The sequence below is a fragment of the Triticum urartu genome, chromosome 1A (genome assembly GCF_056163025.1).
Source record: "Triticum urartu cultivar PI428250 chromosome 1A, HENAU_Tu73, whole genome shotgun sequence".
NCBI lineage: Eukaryota > Viridiplantae > Streptophyta > Magnoliopsida > Poales > Poaceae > Triticum > Triticum urartu.
Window position 1 is genome coordinate 38,198,256 of NC_141873.1, and position 14,979 is coordinate 38,213,234.

General features: G+C 42.8%; 1 non-coding gene across 1 annotated transcript; it reads left to right on the forward strand.

The window, feature by feature from the left end:
* The first annotated feature begins 6,529 nt into the window (after positions 1-6,529).
* TRNAK-UUU (transfer RNA lysine (anticodon UUU)) lies at positions 6,530-6,602 on the forward strand. The gene has a single exon. It is a non-coding gene; the product is annotated as a tRNA-Lys (tRNA).
* The last annotated feature ends 8,377 nt before the right edge of the window (positions 6,603-14,979 follow it).

Genomic DNA, 14,979 nt, shown 5'->3' on the forward strand with positions numbered 1-14,979 from the left:
CAATCAGAACAGCGAATATTCCATCATCCAAACTAAGCTTCCTCAGATCCTAACCCATTGGTCATTATCGAGCCTCGTGACTCCGGCTGTGTTGATATCTTCGTATTACCTGTTATCATTCTATCTATCTGGTTATTGCTTTATGTGTTGGTTGGTATTTCACTATTTAAGTAGTATAGTTACTGATTCTATTGACTGAAGGATTGCTATTGCTGACATCTTCTGTGATGGAAGCCGAGGGAAAGGCCACCAAGAGATTCGGGTGGGTCGGCCTTCTATATTACCTAGTCGCCCGTTACGATATTCCTTTACGAGAATAGCCTACTTTCGCTTCTAAAGTGCCTTTTTTTTTCAACAACTCAATAGAACTTTTTTCTTTTTTCATATTATGTTATTTGCACTTTGGATTTTCCTCTCTCGCTCCTGGACTCTTGTTTAGCTTGTTAGAGGGAATGATCCGCCCGGGGATCCGGGTTTTTTCCTTCCTACGATGAAGGTGCCTTAAACCAAATGAATATCTCAAGCACTCGAGTAAGCTGTGGACGCACATTGAGGACGAAGGGAACGCGCTTCTGTCCTTCTGTCATTGGACTGATCATTTCTTTTGGCTTTCTAGGCCATAGATTAGTGAACTTTCTCTTCTAATGAAATAGATCTTTCAAGTTTTCGTATGAGTCTACTAGTCATAGGTTTCTATTTTGTTAGTTCTACCGGAGATAGGTATGGAAGCCACTATGAGTATATATCCAGGTATGCTTCTAACTTCACCTCACGCCATAAACGGAATCCCTATCATGAGCGCAACTGTATTTACAAGTTCAGTAGCCTGAGTGAGCTTTCTCCTCAATATGGATGTGGTGATTGTTCATAAACTCCTTGAAAATCAGACAGACTTATTATCAGTGCTCCAAGCTCCATGTGTTCTAGGGCTAAGACTACGTTGGTGTAGGCTCCCCTTATCCTTCCTCTGGCATTCGCCGATCGATTTCTAAATGAGTGGAATTTCGATTCTCTAACTGCTCAAATAGCAATGGTTTCCTGTTCCGCATTGACCCTAGGATTGGCGGCTTGGCTTAAAGAATATGGGATTCTCTTTCCGGTGGAAAATTGCATCTGAAAATGAGACTGAGACCTACTTTTCGAATTGTCAGAGGCTATGAGGTCCACCTTCTTTTGGAAAGGAGAAGGGAGAAGCAGCATTTCAACTGTGTGAGGATGGACTCTAGACCCACTCGTTCTGATTCTGTGATTGCAATTTCTCAAAATGGATCATAAAGTTGATCCTGTTTACTAACTCACTCTCGAAGTAGAAGTATCGGACCAGGTAACCAGAAGATAAGGCCACTCGGCAAGACTGGACTAGTTTAACACGGCTATCTAGTGGAACACTATATATATAGGACTTGTAGAGCTTGAAAAAGCTTGTTTTGGTCTTTTTTTCTCTTTTCTGGGCACTGAACTTCATAGACAGACTTACCAACTGATGAGCCAAAGTAGCAAATTTCTTCTTCCTGGGAGGGGCGGACTCTACGTTGGTAGATCGAACTTTCATTTCTTCCTTCCATTTCATCTGTTCAAGTAGTCTCCTTTTCAAGTAGATACGCTTTGATACCAGACTGGTGTGCATTCTATGCTTACCCAGCGAGCGAAGGAGCGAGCCAATTCCTCTGTTCCGGTAGAGCCAATTCCTTTGAAGAATTGTTTACTTTCTTGTCTTTCCTCCAGTGAACAGAGTGGAAGACCAGGTATCTTCGTAGTTGGCTCTGGAATGATTGCTTGCAGGATTTCATATTTTCCAGTGATCAGCTTAGTTGGAAGAGATAGATAGGAGAAGCGAATGCCAGATGCGCGGTGTGCCAATCAATCCAATTTCGTGAGATCGAGTCAAGATAAGAAGGAAAAATTCTTTGGAGTAAAGTCGCCTGGAAGAAAGAATAGGAATTGATCTAGCTATAGTATAGATAGAGTGTCAGATGAAATGCTTGACAAGGCAAGGAAACAGAACTTCCACATCCTCTGTTCACACTACCTGGATTGGAATTGGTTCTATCGAGATATACTGACTTGAAACAGGAATTTCTTGGTAACTGCTGCTTCTTTGAAGCAAGTGCTTTCGGGTTGGCTCTTCTGATATGTGTATTTGCTACCCATACGGAACAATTTCATTGATGAAAGATGGATGGCTATTCTCCACATTTGCCAGCACAGTGCACTTTTTCTTCTATTTCGTGATTCCTTTCTTTCTGTCGCCATTTGAAAATGGATTTCTCCTCCTGGTTTTAGTCACACACGTCTTTTCCACCTAGGAAGGATGCCCCTACGATCATTCCATGCTCTGCCTTCGCCCGAGCGGTCCCCAGGGAAGGAAGCCAATAATGGGAGTGTCAGGGCGGAACTTCATTAATGAAAGGATTTGCACTGCCCCACCGTGCCGCAGGGACGAACTTCAATAGCCCATCATAGCACTCTCAGTCAGGGGGTTAGGGAACTCTTGAAGATATCGATAGAATAACATTTCTTTTTCATAAGTTTCAGTGGACGCAGAGCCAACAAGTGCAGTTTTTCAGCGTAAGGTCAGGTTACAGAAAGGCCTATTTTGATAAGCAAGGCATTGCAAACAAATAGGTAGAGCAGAGAGCTAACCTAAGGAGCGAGCTTGTTGTAGTTGGTCTAAAGGGGGAAATAAAGGACTGTCCCGCTACTACTTCCTTGATTCCCGGGAAAGAAGGAAGACCGAGGGTAACTAACTCTTCCTTCTGAAAAATCTATATCCCAGCTCGTTTTCATCGAGCCTTCCCCCCGTTTGGAGTATAGCCAAGTGGTAAGGCATCGGTTTTTGGTACCGGCATGCAAAGGTTCGAATCCTTTTACTCCAGAGCATACTTATTCTAGAAAATAGAAAAAGAAAAAGAAAGTCTCATCCCTAATAAATAAATGAAAGTAGATTTACATTATTTTTGTATTTCTAGGGGGAATGTTGAGGCAAACTTACGATGCTGACAAGCTGGTTAGGTGCCGAGTTGGATTAGACATCGCAGGTTTCAGTTTAAGAATTGGGAAGAGGTTAAGAACCTAGTGGAATCCACTGCGAGGGGAAGTGCTGAAGTGAAGAAAAGCCCCAATTTTTGAGAGGATTGCATAATTGGAGAGTAGAATTGGAGCAAAGCCGTGATCTGGTAGGCGACTGGTACAAGTGCTAGACTGGAGCTAGACAAGAAGCGTTGAGCAGGAACTTGAGCAATTCCAGAAACCTTAGAAGAAACTGGATATGTGGCAACAAGAAGGGCTTAGCCAGAATCTTGAAACAGGTATGATACCGGCACATATCAGCCTGATGTGATGTACCTGAATTCATTCATGTTCTGTGGAGTCTTTCTTTTAATATTCTTATTTTTTCTCAGTTTAATTAGGAAGCAAATGCGGTTTCAAGATGAACTCAACCTCGAAAAGGAATTCAATTAGCTGTGCAGTTAGCCCTTTTATCTTTAATAATTGGTTGAAATGGATATTGCCTGTCACTTGAAAATAAGGTTGTTTCATTTAGAATTCAGCAAGTTTCTTAGAAAATTGTTGTTAAACAGGTTGACGTTCCACTGGGAATGGAATAACAAAGGCTTTTGGCAGTTTGTGGATCGAGATGTGATTCGCTTTTTGAGTAATAGTTTCTTTCATTTGGTGTGCTCTTCCTGGAACCGGTAATAGGAAAAATTTGGTGCATTCTACTTTGCTGTTATGGTATTTACAATCCTTGAATTGTTTGAACCTGACTCTCATTATCTGTCTTCATGGTCTTGAGGGTATTTTGGATATCGTGGAGGTAACTGACGATGAATTCGTCTCTTGCCTCACCGATCTGAACACGGAGTTTCCGAAGCTACAAGAGTGCTTGGTTAAACGGTGCCATTAAGTTTCAACTGTCTTTAAACTTACTACTTCAAGTGCAATTATCAACTCCTTGCAAAATTGTTGGCTTTCTCATCTACAAAAGGCAACTCTGGTATGAAAGGAAACAGATAATTAGGTTCCACTCACTACGTCAACTAAAGCAACTGCATCTGGAGCACTTACCAGGGAAAATCGAATAAATAATGACGTAGTACGAGGGGATTTTTTTTCTAACTATTGCCATCCTGTGTTCAGTTCCCATTTCGTAGTAGGAGACAGACTCAAAGTCAATAGATTCCTGTCCTTTTCTATAGAAATAGGCTTGGTCAAGTGCTTAAAAAAGAGGTGACCCGAATGATTTCAATGAATTGCTATTTGGTCAGATTGGAACAATTGGATTCGAAAGGAAAGAAAGACTGTGAACGAAGAGGGCCGCCCATGATCGATTGGATTCGGCAAATAAAGTAGAGGGCCCGCCCGTGTCACCACCAGTCCACCGAACCAGCTGTAGATCGCTAACTCTCTTGTCGACGCCCGGAACTTATGTACGAGTTAAGAATGAATTGTTCCCGAGTAGAGAGGGCAGGATAAGGATTCAGTAAGAAGGAGAGTCTACTTATGGAAATGCCATCCTCTCTTTCCTCAGTAACGGAGTGACTAGCTACCCCGACTTTTTATTCCAGTTCCATTCTTACTGGTGCAGGAGTCCAAAGTGCATCTTCCAACTCCCTAACTGCGTCTTCCATGAAGTTCGGGAGACCCCTCACGTGCCGCTGCCCGTGAGACTCGCCTTTGTACACTTTGCGCACCGCTTCGACTAGACCCCGCTACTACCTCGTATCCAAATACCTGCGATCTAGCTCATTCTTTTTTAAGCCCTGCAAGCCTAATAGAACCTTGTTTCCTGGGCCAAGTCAGCCTATAAGTAAGTAGGGCTGAAGACAATTTGTTTGTTAGTTTTTCAATCTTCTTCCTTCTATGCTTAGAGTAAGTGGAAATGACCTCCTTGATCAGCAAGTAAGCGAGCGGTAGTTCAGTCTCCGACAAGTGAGGCCGAATAGCCCCAGGTGTCCTTTTCCTTCTAAACTAGCTGCTCTCGCTTGACTCTTCTAGTGAGCAAGCAAACTGGTCGGGGAACAGGGTCGGATCAAAGTAAGGAATGGGAATAGCACTCACTCGTTGAAGGTAAGCCAGAAACAGGGGTTGTCCTCTCCCTTACTTAAGTCCTAGTCCATCTTTTCGTGCCCCAAAGGGGAAGTCAAGCAATAATGAGGGAACTTGACCCACACCTGACGAAAGAGTTTGGTAGCTCGAAGGAAGCAGAAGCAAAACCTGCTTTCTTTCTGTCCCAACCTCCAAGGGTTCCTCCCTGTATGACATAGTCCATTGGATTGGGGCAATGGTACGCACCTATGTTTGGTGTCCCCTCTCTCACTTCCTCGTCAGATCCTGGTCCCAAAGGGCAATACATTGAGTCGGAAAGACGGGGGGCTTTCGTAAATTCCATTCTGTAGCCGAACTAGCCCCTGGATCAGCTCTCATAGTGGGAGAATCAGAGTCAAGTTAGGCGCAAAAGAGGGGGTTGACATCATTCGTCGTGATTGGATCAATCAGACTCCCCCACAGGAAATGCCAAGGGGCGCCCTTTCTCATTATCATCTACCGCCCATTTCTTCATCATCTGCTGCTGCCTTAAGTGCGTAAAGTAGGCTCAGCTTCTTAGGTTTCTAAATATCTTGTAGTAGCCGAAGGTAGTCCAGTCCGCTTGTTAGATTGAATTGAATCTTATATAACCTACGTAGCTAAAGAGAAAATCATAATAGTCTAAGTGGACCTCTCAAAGGTATAAATAAGTAGACATTAGTCTTACTGGTTCGGTCTTTTTCTTTTTTTGTTATGATGCCCACATTTCATACTTCTCAATTCTTATTTATTCAAGGGTTCGTATGTACTGAGTGACTCTAGGTCTATTCAGATGCAGCTTCAAGAGAGCTTTATTCGGCCTTTGTATGACCGTCTTCCCTTCCTGTCTATCTCCTTCGGTCAGGTAGTTCTGCTTCCGATGCCGGAGGAGCAGGGTGGGATAGAAGGGTAGTTTCTGAGTTCGAGATGTCTGAGCTTGGAGGTTCCGCTTCTCTAATGTGATAATAAAGCAACAAGCAACGCCGCTCCCGTGCGCTCATCCCTTGCTTGTTCTTGAGCGCTAGTCATTCATCCCTAGCTGGGTTCTTGGGATATCTTGATTCTCTTTATGATGATGTAAGGGTCGGCAACAATGAATAAGGAATCGATCGGAAGTTCGCGCCAATCGATCTTCTGTAGGAGTAGGAGGTAGCGCGAATCCCCTCTTTCTTCGTTTAGAAGAGTGCTGGACCTCCACAACGTCAAACCATAGAACACAGCTCCTTTCGGTCGAACCCTAGGAAAGACGACTTTACCTTTTTCGTAGATAGTCTGAGTTCGAGCTACTGTAGTCTCCCCCGTTGACCTTCTTTTTTAGATAGAATCCTCAATGAGTGGAAAGGACTCCCAAACTTGCTCCACAGTACTATACCATACAGAGCCGCGCCCTTGTGATATGATAAGAAGAAAAGGGGCCAGGCCGCCCTCTTTTCTTTTCCGCACCAAGCCTTCTTGTAAAATCGGGTGTATAGCTCAGTTGGTAGAGCATTGGGCTTTTAACCTAATGGTCGCAGGTTCAAGTCCTGCTATACCCAAAACAAAAAAAACCACTCTTGTATTCGTAAGGATGCATAGTAGCCTTCAAAGAGCACTCTTTGGCCTTGAGAAAAGCCCCTTTCTCATCAACATCTCGACTTCGCTCGTTGTTTGAGGTAAGTATAAAGGAGATCAGACTGGCTCGGTCATTGATAGGCCGGCCTTCTCCTTATTCATTGGATAGGGCGCGGGGGAAAGTCAAGTCAAGCACTAGTTAGTTGGGGTGGGACGCACCAAAGCAGCGTTCGTTGCACTAGCGCCTTATCTTTTGAAGCTAAACAGAGGCTCGAAAGACGGAGTACGTCCGAAGTCGTTGGCTGCCTTTTTGTAGTGCGCAAGTCAGAGTGAACTTCTTCTTCTGTTCTGCGAATCTACTAACGAGAACTGCCGTACAGTCCTATCTTTTTTTAAGAAAGATCGTAGATGAACGTTTCGTTTCGTTACCTAAGTAGTTGAGCAATTCATTCCAAGGTAAACAAAGAGGTATTTCCTTTTCTCGTTCAGTCCTTCTCTCCTTCCATCCCAGTAGGCCTATTCATGCTTTTTTGCTATCCATCTTGATCAAATAGAAGAAGGGGAAATTCAGACTAGGCAAAACACCTCAAAAAGTGAAAAAAAGATAAAACAACTTTCTTATTGTCAAGTAGTAAACCATAGTTCTCATCCTAGGAAACCATATCGATCATCGGTTCAGAGCTCCCAACTACGAAGCTCTTTTCTAGAGCGAGTCAACAATTCGTGGATCCATGGTTTGGATGAAGCTATGTACCCGGGTAGAGATGATTTGTCTCAAAGATGTTCCGCTCATCCAAGAATCTGAAACTTCATCTACATAAACTCATAAATAGCCCTTTCCTTTCTTTTCTTGACTTAAAAAGGTAATCAATCCTTTCTTTTCATCTTTTATCAAGTCTTCCTCTTCCTGATTGAGTCAATCAGGGATAGAAATTCGGATCAACTATGAGGAGTAGGGCTGCTGGGCAAGTGAATGAACTCTGTCCTAGGCATTTCCAATAAGTTCAGTGAAGTGAGGGCGAAGCCTTTTTTGAGAGGGAAAATACACTCCCAATGATATTCCATAATGGAAGGAATGAGTGGAAGATTTACTGGAAGAAAAAAATACGATACTTTTCTAGTCGTAGGTAGGGCTACCTATCTAGTTTCGTGCTTCGGGCGTACCAGATTCAATAGGCTAGGTTATAGCTGACAGATTTCTTTAAGAACTAGCCGCCTATAAGCCTCGCTAGTAGTATTCCTGCCCAGTGCCGGAGTAGTGACTCACAAGGTAAGTTCTCCTCGATGCATTTCCAACACTCTCTTTTTCTACGTACACTTTTGATTCCTCAGTAGGTAGGGACAACGTTCGAGATCTCATCCGACCGTCTATTTCTCACTGATTGGGAGATTGGATTGGAATCCGAGGAGAACTGATTGGATGTCATGGAACGAATGGGGCACTACGTTGGTTACCCACTGCTAGCCTAGCGGAGATTTCTCTATTTGTTGAAAGTGGAAAGGAGTCATATTTGAATCGGAAAGTTGGGCTCGTTCACTCACACCTTTCTTTGATTATCGATGACTTGGCTTCTTGCTCAAGTAAGCACCCGGCATACCAATTCATTATCCTTGGGGCTCGGCTCGCTCCTTCCTATCTACGTTATTCTTTCTTTGTTACTCTCGTAATGACGTTCCGAAAGAAATCAAGGTTACCAGGTCACAGCTCTGATTCTTCTTCCCTTATAGAACCTTCCCGCAAGAAATCAGTGGAAGTGGGTCCGCCCCTACAACTCATCAAATCTGCCTTCTTTTCTGTTCTGCGCTGTACATATTCTCAAGTTATGAGAAAGAATGGATTTGAATGCAATTTTGAATTAACAAAATAAACGAATGAAGAATATTTTTACCTCTTATCTGATAAGCAATCAAAGCATTTGAACTGCTCAATGAACAATAAAGAAAGAGCTAAGGTAAAAAAGTATATGTGTTACTAATAGTAAACCCATTTTATTTTGAGTTTGCTTTCAGCTGAACATGTTATAACTACAAATGAGGTGAGGCTTGATTAGGTGGCTTTGCAAGAACTAGGGAGGAACACAAGTTATGTACTTTAGGCTAAACATATGAATTTAGAAGATCAACTTTTCCAATTGGACATAAACAAAAGCAACCAATAATATATATATATATATAAACTTCCATAATATTTTCTCTATGGTGAAGTAATTTCATCGATAACCACTAAACGATTAAGTAGCGATGTATGCAAAGCTAGACAACGAACATTTCATAATACACTCGTTCTGCATATCTTTAGGATAAAAGAAAAAACTGCGAAAAAATCCGTTTTCCTAAATAAAAAGATCAAGAAATCTATTTTGTATGGTTCTTATTTCGTTGAAAACGTTTCCATGAGACTTTCTTTCATTGAAGAAGTCCATGACTTGTTCTAGGTGATATGAGGTTGAACAGGCTTTAGAAAAAATGCAAAGAAGGGTACATGAGGGTGGAATAAAAATCAAAAAGATGACCCCTTCTTTCTTCCTGAGCATTACCGATAAATATTCATTCTTTATACGTTAGGTTGGGTTTCAGATGTATATCATTTATTATATGAAACCAAAAAGAAGAAATGACAAGAAAGTTGTATATAGATGGAGGAATAAATTATGATGTGGAAAACAAGGCAGGGGTTCAAATCCTGTCATCCCTACCTATTACTTCTCCTATGGGCAGTAACGAGGGATCAATTGAGATCGATTCAAATTGGACAAAATTCAGAGTTTCATTTTTCTATATGCATGCGGTACAAAAATCATCCTTTTCTTTACTGCTTTATCTCCCGGAAAGCGCTCTTAGTTCAGTTCGGTAGAACGTGTGTCTCCAAAACCCAATGTCGTAGGTTCAAATCCTACAGAGCGTGATTCTGTTCTTGTTATGTCGAATCCAAAAAAAAGAACTTATATAAATATAAGAAAATGAGACAGTAATGAGGTCCATATCGTCATCGTAATAAAAAGAAAGATCTGCAAGCATTCTTTATGGGAGTCGGGGCTTTCTGATTTGAAGTTGCTGGAAAAGAAAGGACTCAGCTTCCGCAAAAGTGATCGATGGAGAAGCTCAAAAGTCTCAATCCACCACTAGCTATCATTCAAGTTTGCACTTTTCGAGCTCATCCTTACCTTTGCGCTTTAGCTGCTTGTTCCCACTAACCCATTTCATTTTCTTAGCTGGATCCTTCAGAAAGTATCTCTTATCGCTTGTCCAGAGCCTGGATGTCAACCTTAGCCAGAGCCTGTATCTCATCAGTCTCCATCTGAGCCTCAATCGTGAACTGAAGATGACGCGCGGTCAGCGAGGAATGAATTCGAAAACCCGTACTTGGAGCATTATTGCACTTGGGATAAAGTAGATGTCGAAACAGCTTCTTCTTCAAGTTCGCTATCGTGAGGGATGTCTATGATAATATGCTCACTGCATATGAGTTAGTTCATTCCATGAGGTCGAGGAAAGGTTGAAACCATTTTAGAGCTAGGCGGGGTCTCTCAGATGCAGACTAACCCATTTCGACGTGAAGCATCGCATCGGCTTGTGATCCTAAATCTAGTGATTGATTATTGACTTGTCAAGGGCAGGTTGGTGTCTTAATGTGGAGGAATTCCGTACCTAAGATAAGAAGTTTCATTTCATGCCTACCGTAGTCCCTATTTTATTGGGCATAGTCCCCCTTACCTACTCCCGAGAGTAGAAAATCAACATTTATGTCGTTCTTAATAAGAAAGAGATGCTCGGGTAGCAAAGTTGCCTACCATTAGGTATTGTTTGAGCCCGTAACTTCCATTAGGAGAGGCATCCTCGCTCAGTTTCAACTGGTGGTTACTTAAGTTTATTTTCTCTGCCGGATTGCGTTTCAAATTCAGACTTGTCTTTGTTAAACAACGCTTTCGGGTTGCCTAGACCAGAGAATTCAAGAAATAGAGACGCGCATTGCCTAATTGGTAGTTTATTTCCCACCATAGCTTTACTCAAGTGGAAATCCTTTGAATCGAACAAAAAGTTCGTAACCGCTAGGCTGCATCGTCCCCTTCAACCAGAATCATCTAGATTACAGATTTCAGAACTGCATTTTGCAAGAAGAGAGTGCCTCCCATTCTCTGGAGTAACGATAATAATAACACTCCACGTCGCCTTCAGGCTTGGATCCATGCCTTGCATCTTCTTCTTTCTCAGAAAAGAACTCAGATCGTTCAGATTCTTTGCCAGGAGAGTCCCCGGCTTTCGAGCCCTACTCGTGGGAGTTGCTTTATCCATCATTGCTATTGGCATCTTGGCGTTAAACAATTCGTTTATATAAACACTTTTTACATAGCAGAATCCTTCTCAGGTTGATTTGTGTGCCACTCGTCATCAGACAGTGAAACGTCCGGTCTAGCCCTTAGCTGAGGGATCTTCACTCCTGTCCTGCCATCCATATCCGTGCCCACCCGAACCATGGGAAAGAAAGTTTGTCATAAATTACTTGTACTTGAGGGCAATGATAAAGTGAAGAAAATTATAGAAACAATGAAATGAAGCTATGGCTCGAACTATTGGAGAAGCCACCATAGAATATATCCATGAGCTTCTCAAGCACTTCTTCTTCCAATTACTTTGTGACGATTTCAAGGAAAAGTGAATGATTTCAATCAAGAAAAGAATCATATGCTCGATCCGTCGTAACAAGAGGGATAAGAAAGTCTCAACTCCAACCGCGGGAGCATTTACTATTTGGAAGTGTGCGAACGTAGCTGGTGGATCGGGGAAACAGGAAATCCTTGTGGTAATGCCGTGGAAATGCTACTTGTTGAATATCCAAAATATAGGATATCGAAAGGTGATGCGAGCGCTAGCTCATCTTAGAAGTGAGGTGAAAGATTTCTTTGATTTCGCGATCGATCCTATTTTGCTGGTGAGAAAGCAGAAAGGATTGGAAAAAGTACCAACTTCTTGTAATTCTGTATGCCAGCTCCTATCATATGTGCTAAGAGGGCGTTAAGCGGCCTGGGACTCTTATTTATGATCTTGTTTAGGATTGGAAGAGCGGAAAAGCTAAGGTACATCAGCATGGGTTCTATTCTCGTCTTTCAAGTACCTACCCTGGTATCACCTATGTAGATTGGTGGGGCTTTAGGACGGACTCCAAAGTTGACTGTTGAATCTCAGTATGTATGGCCAAGGCTCACTCATTCAACCCGCGAGAAAAGCGAGTCTTGAACGAAGGAAGAATAGTTGCAGGATCCTGGGTTCGGTATGATCGTTCTTCCAATTCATACTAGCTACGATCTTTCCCTGCTTAGAGGATCCAGCAGTAAGGGACCTACCTATGGCCAGTAAAGAACCCACCTATGGCTGGCTCCTCGGACAGCTTTCGGAGCTTCTGCTTCACCGGTGTAACACAAGTGGTTCCTGGGCTTTAACTAACTAAGTGCTGGCAGTGATTTTAGGTTGGTTTCATGGTTTCTTCATTCTTGTAGCCTGTGTTGCATGTGTTTGCAGTAGCTTTGCAGATTCAGGACTATTGGCAACAGCCGTTGACCGTCTATCTTCTTCCCAGTTCCCAGATACAAGATTCTAGGCTTTGAGCAATGCAAAATGCTTGATAGCCAGGAAGGCATTTCACTGGGGTTCCTTTGGTGGAACTAATTCTTTCTCTCTTTTCTTCATATCATAATTGAATTGATACCTGAATTCAAAGAAGAAATCAAGAGACAACGTTCCTGTTCCAGTTGGGGTCCAAAGAGACTCTAAAATACTCATCAGGTTCGATACGATATTAATAGTGCTTAGCACTAACTTCCTTCGACCGGACACCACCACTGGCTTGTACTTAAGAATGGGTCTTGGCTGAAGGTATCGATATCCGGTGCGAATCAACTTGACACCATGGTTACGGTGAGGAAGGATCAAGTTTTATGCTCGCGCTTAGTGGGAAACCATACAATTATCAACTCTGCCTCCGTTCCCCCTCTTTACCCCTATCTGAGCCCAATCGCGAAACCCACTCCTCAAATGATGGATTAGGTGAAATGAAACATGTACACGTCGTTCTTCAAATCCTTAGAAATCATATTAGAGTCTTGCTGGATCCATTAACACAAACAAGTGCAAGCGTTGGTACCTTCAGAGGTATGCCACAGGGCTCACTACTCGGATTAACACTTTCCAAACTAAATAGCTGGGCATCGACAGCGACAATCAGCGGATGAAGGAGTGGATGAAAAGGGTACCTGAGTGCTTGCATGCCTGGATCAGCCCAATCCCTATTAGTGAGTGATCAAGCAAGGTCAAAAAGAAGAGCAAGCCCACGGCTAGGCGTAGTATCAAGAGATTGCTCGCCCGTCGCATGCCTAACGAATCCAGAGAAACAAGAAAAGCATGACCAATTGAAGGGGTCGACTGCCCAAGGAGACTAAAATAACTATTAAGTAAGGAAGGAGGGGATTTAGTCACACCCACACCTAGCCCTTGGATGAAGTAGGGCAGCAGCTAATGGGTCAAGTTTTGATACTGGTTCCTCAAAACAGCTTTTTGACTCTATGGGACATTTATGGAATTTCTTCCATCGGCAAGAGTACCTTTGTTTCTCAACTTTAATGATTTTTGAGTCTCTCGATACTAACTAATTAGTTAGGGGAGGTGCTTACTTTTGTAGTTAAGGATCCAAAGAAACAGGTCTGGGGTATCACAAGATGAAAGCGGAATGCCTGAAGCATAGAGAAGTGAAGTACAGTATGAATAAGGAATGGTGGCACACTGGCGAATGCAAACTCTCAGCTGATAGGGAAGAGGGGGGCGGCTAGCTAGGGCTTACCTCTGACTCCCTTTTACTCCAGCATCTCAAATAATACTATAAAATATGTGCTTGCAATAAACAGAAGCTAAAGGAAGAAAAGCAATAAAACTAATTCACTTGCTTCTTGGGATCGATAAATGGCTTTTTTTCATTTGGGACTGCCCTCTTCCAAGAGTTCATCCACGAAAGGAATGGGATATTTTTATTAATGGTAAGGCTATTTAGTTTCCTGTAGTCTATACACAATCGCCAACTCCCACCCATCCTACCTACAGGTACAGGACTTGAAAAGGGCAAAGGGCTTGAGCTTGGCCTAATCACAGCAGCTGCTAACATTTCATCGACCAACTTTTCAATGGCTGCCTTTTGATCGTGCGAGTATCTATACGGCCTGAGATTAATCGGCTCAGCTCCCTCCAGAAGAGGTATTACATGATCATGGGTCTGGTGGTAACTCTTTTGGCTCATTGAAAATGTCAGAGTCTCGGGTAAGTAACTTATTCATACTGTTAGGTATTCTGGTTTCTTTGCTGGTGGCATTCACTGGAAAAGCTTGCACGAGCATACAAATCTCTCCTTGTTGTAACTGCACCCTTCCTCTTTCTACTGACCTCCTTGTCTGATCCTGAATTCCCTTTCAAACTACTTTCTTGCCTTCCTTGACCAATGTTATGGATGGTGCACTGGTTGAGAAAATAATTGGCCCTTCCTTCTTATAGCAACAAAATCCAATCTCCCCCTCATACGAACCTACCTCCATGACTTTCATGTCAAACTGAAACTCCTTCCCTTGCATTACCCATAGCATGCCATCACATTTGTGCTCACAATACATCTTAGCGCCATTTGCTACTGTGATTTCCATAGGTTTATACGGAGTTGAGTCGTAACCAGCCCGCTTCACAATCTTTGGGGTCTACAAAACAGTGCGTGCTGCCACTATCAACCAAGGCAATCACTGGCACTCCGTTTACCTGGTATCTCTGTCCATAGTCGTCTCCTATTTTGGAAGACTGAGACTTGCGACACAGCAGCAATATTATTCAAATAACATGTCATTCAAACGCAGCGCGCCTTGTTAATTGCTCGTCACGTAAGTGAATTTACGAATAGGGAGCCCAGGTGCCCAACAAGTGAACTATTTCCTCCTCCAGGATTGTTGCTTTCCTTCTATAGCCTCACGTATGAAAAACGTGTGCCTTATAGAGGGCTAGGCCACAAATACATAGCATAGATAACAAGGGTTTCGCCAAAGTAGACGCTCAAGCGAAACATTCCACTTATCGAAGAAGGGATACAGGTATTTCAAGTTCAAGAAGTAGGCATTGATCCCAAAGAATGTAGTGAAAATCTAGGCTAGGAGGAATGCGTCAGAGCCGAGGTCAGGCAAAAGGTTGCTGGATCTTTATGTTGGCCGGAAGTTATTTCTTTTCAATGAGGTTCAATGTTCTCTAGATTGCTTAGAAGTAGCCTGCCTTACTCGAGCCAACTAGGATCAGAAGGTGTTGATAGGGCTAGACTTTCTCTCATGGGCGTGACCATATTAA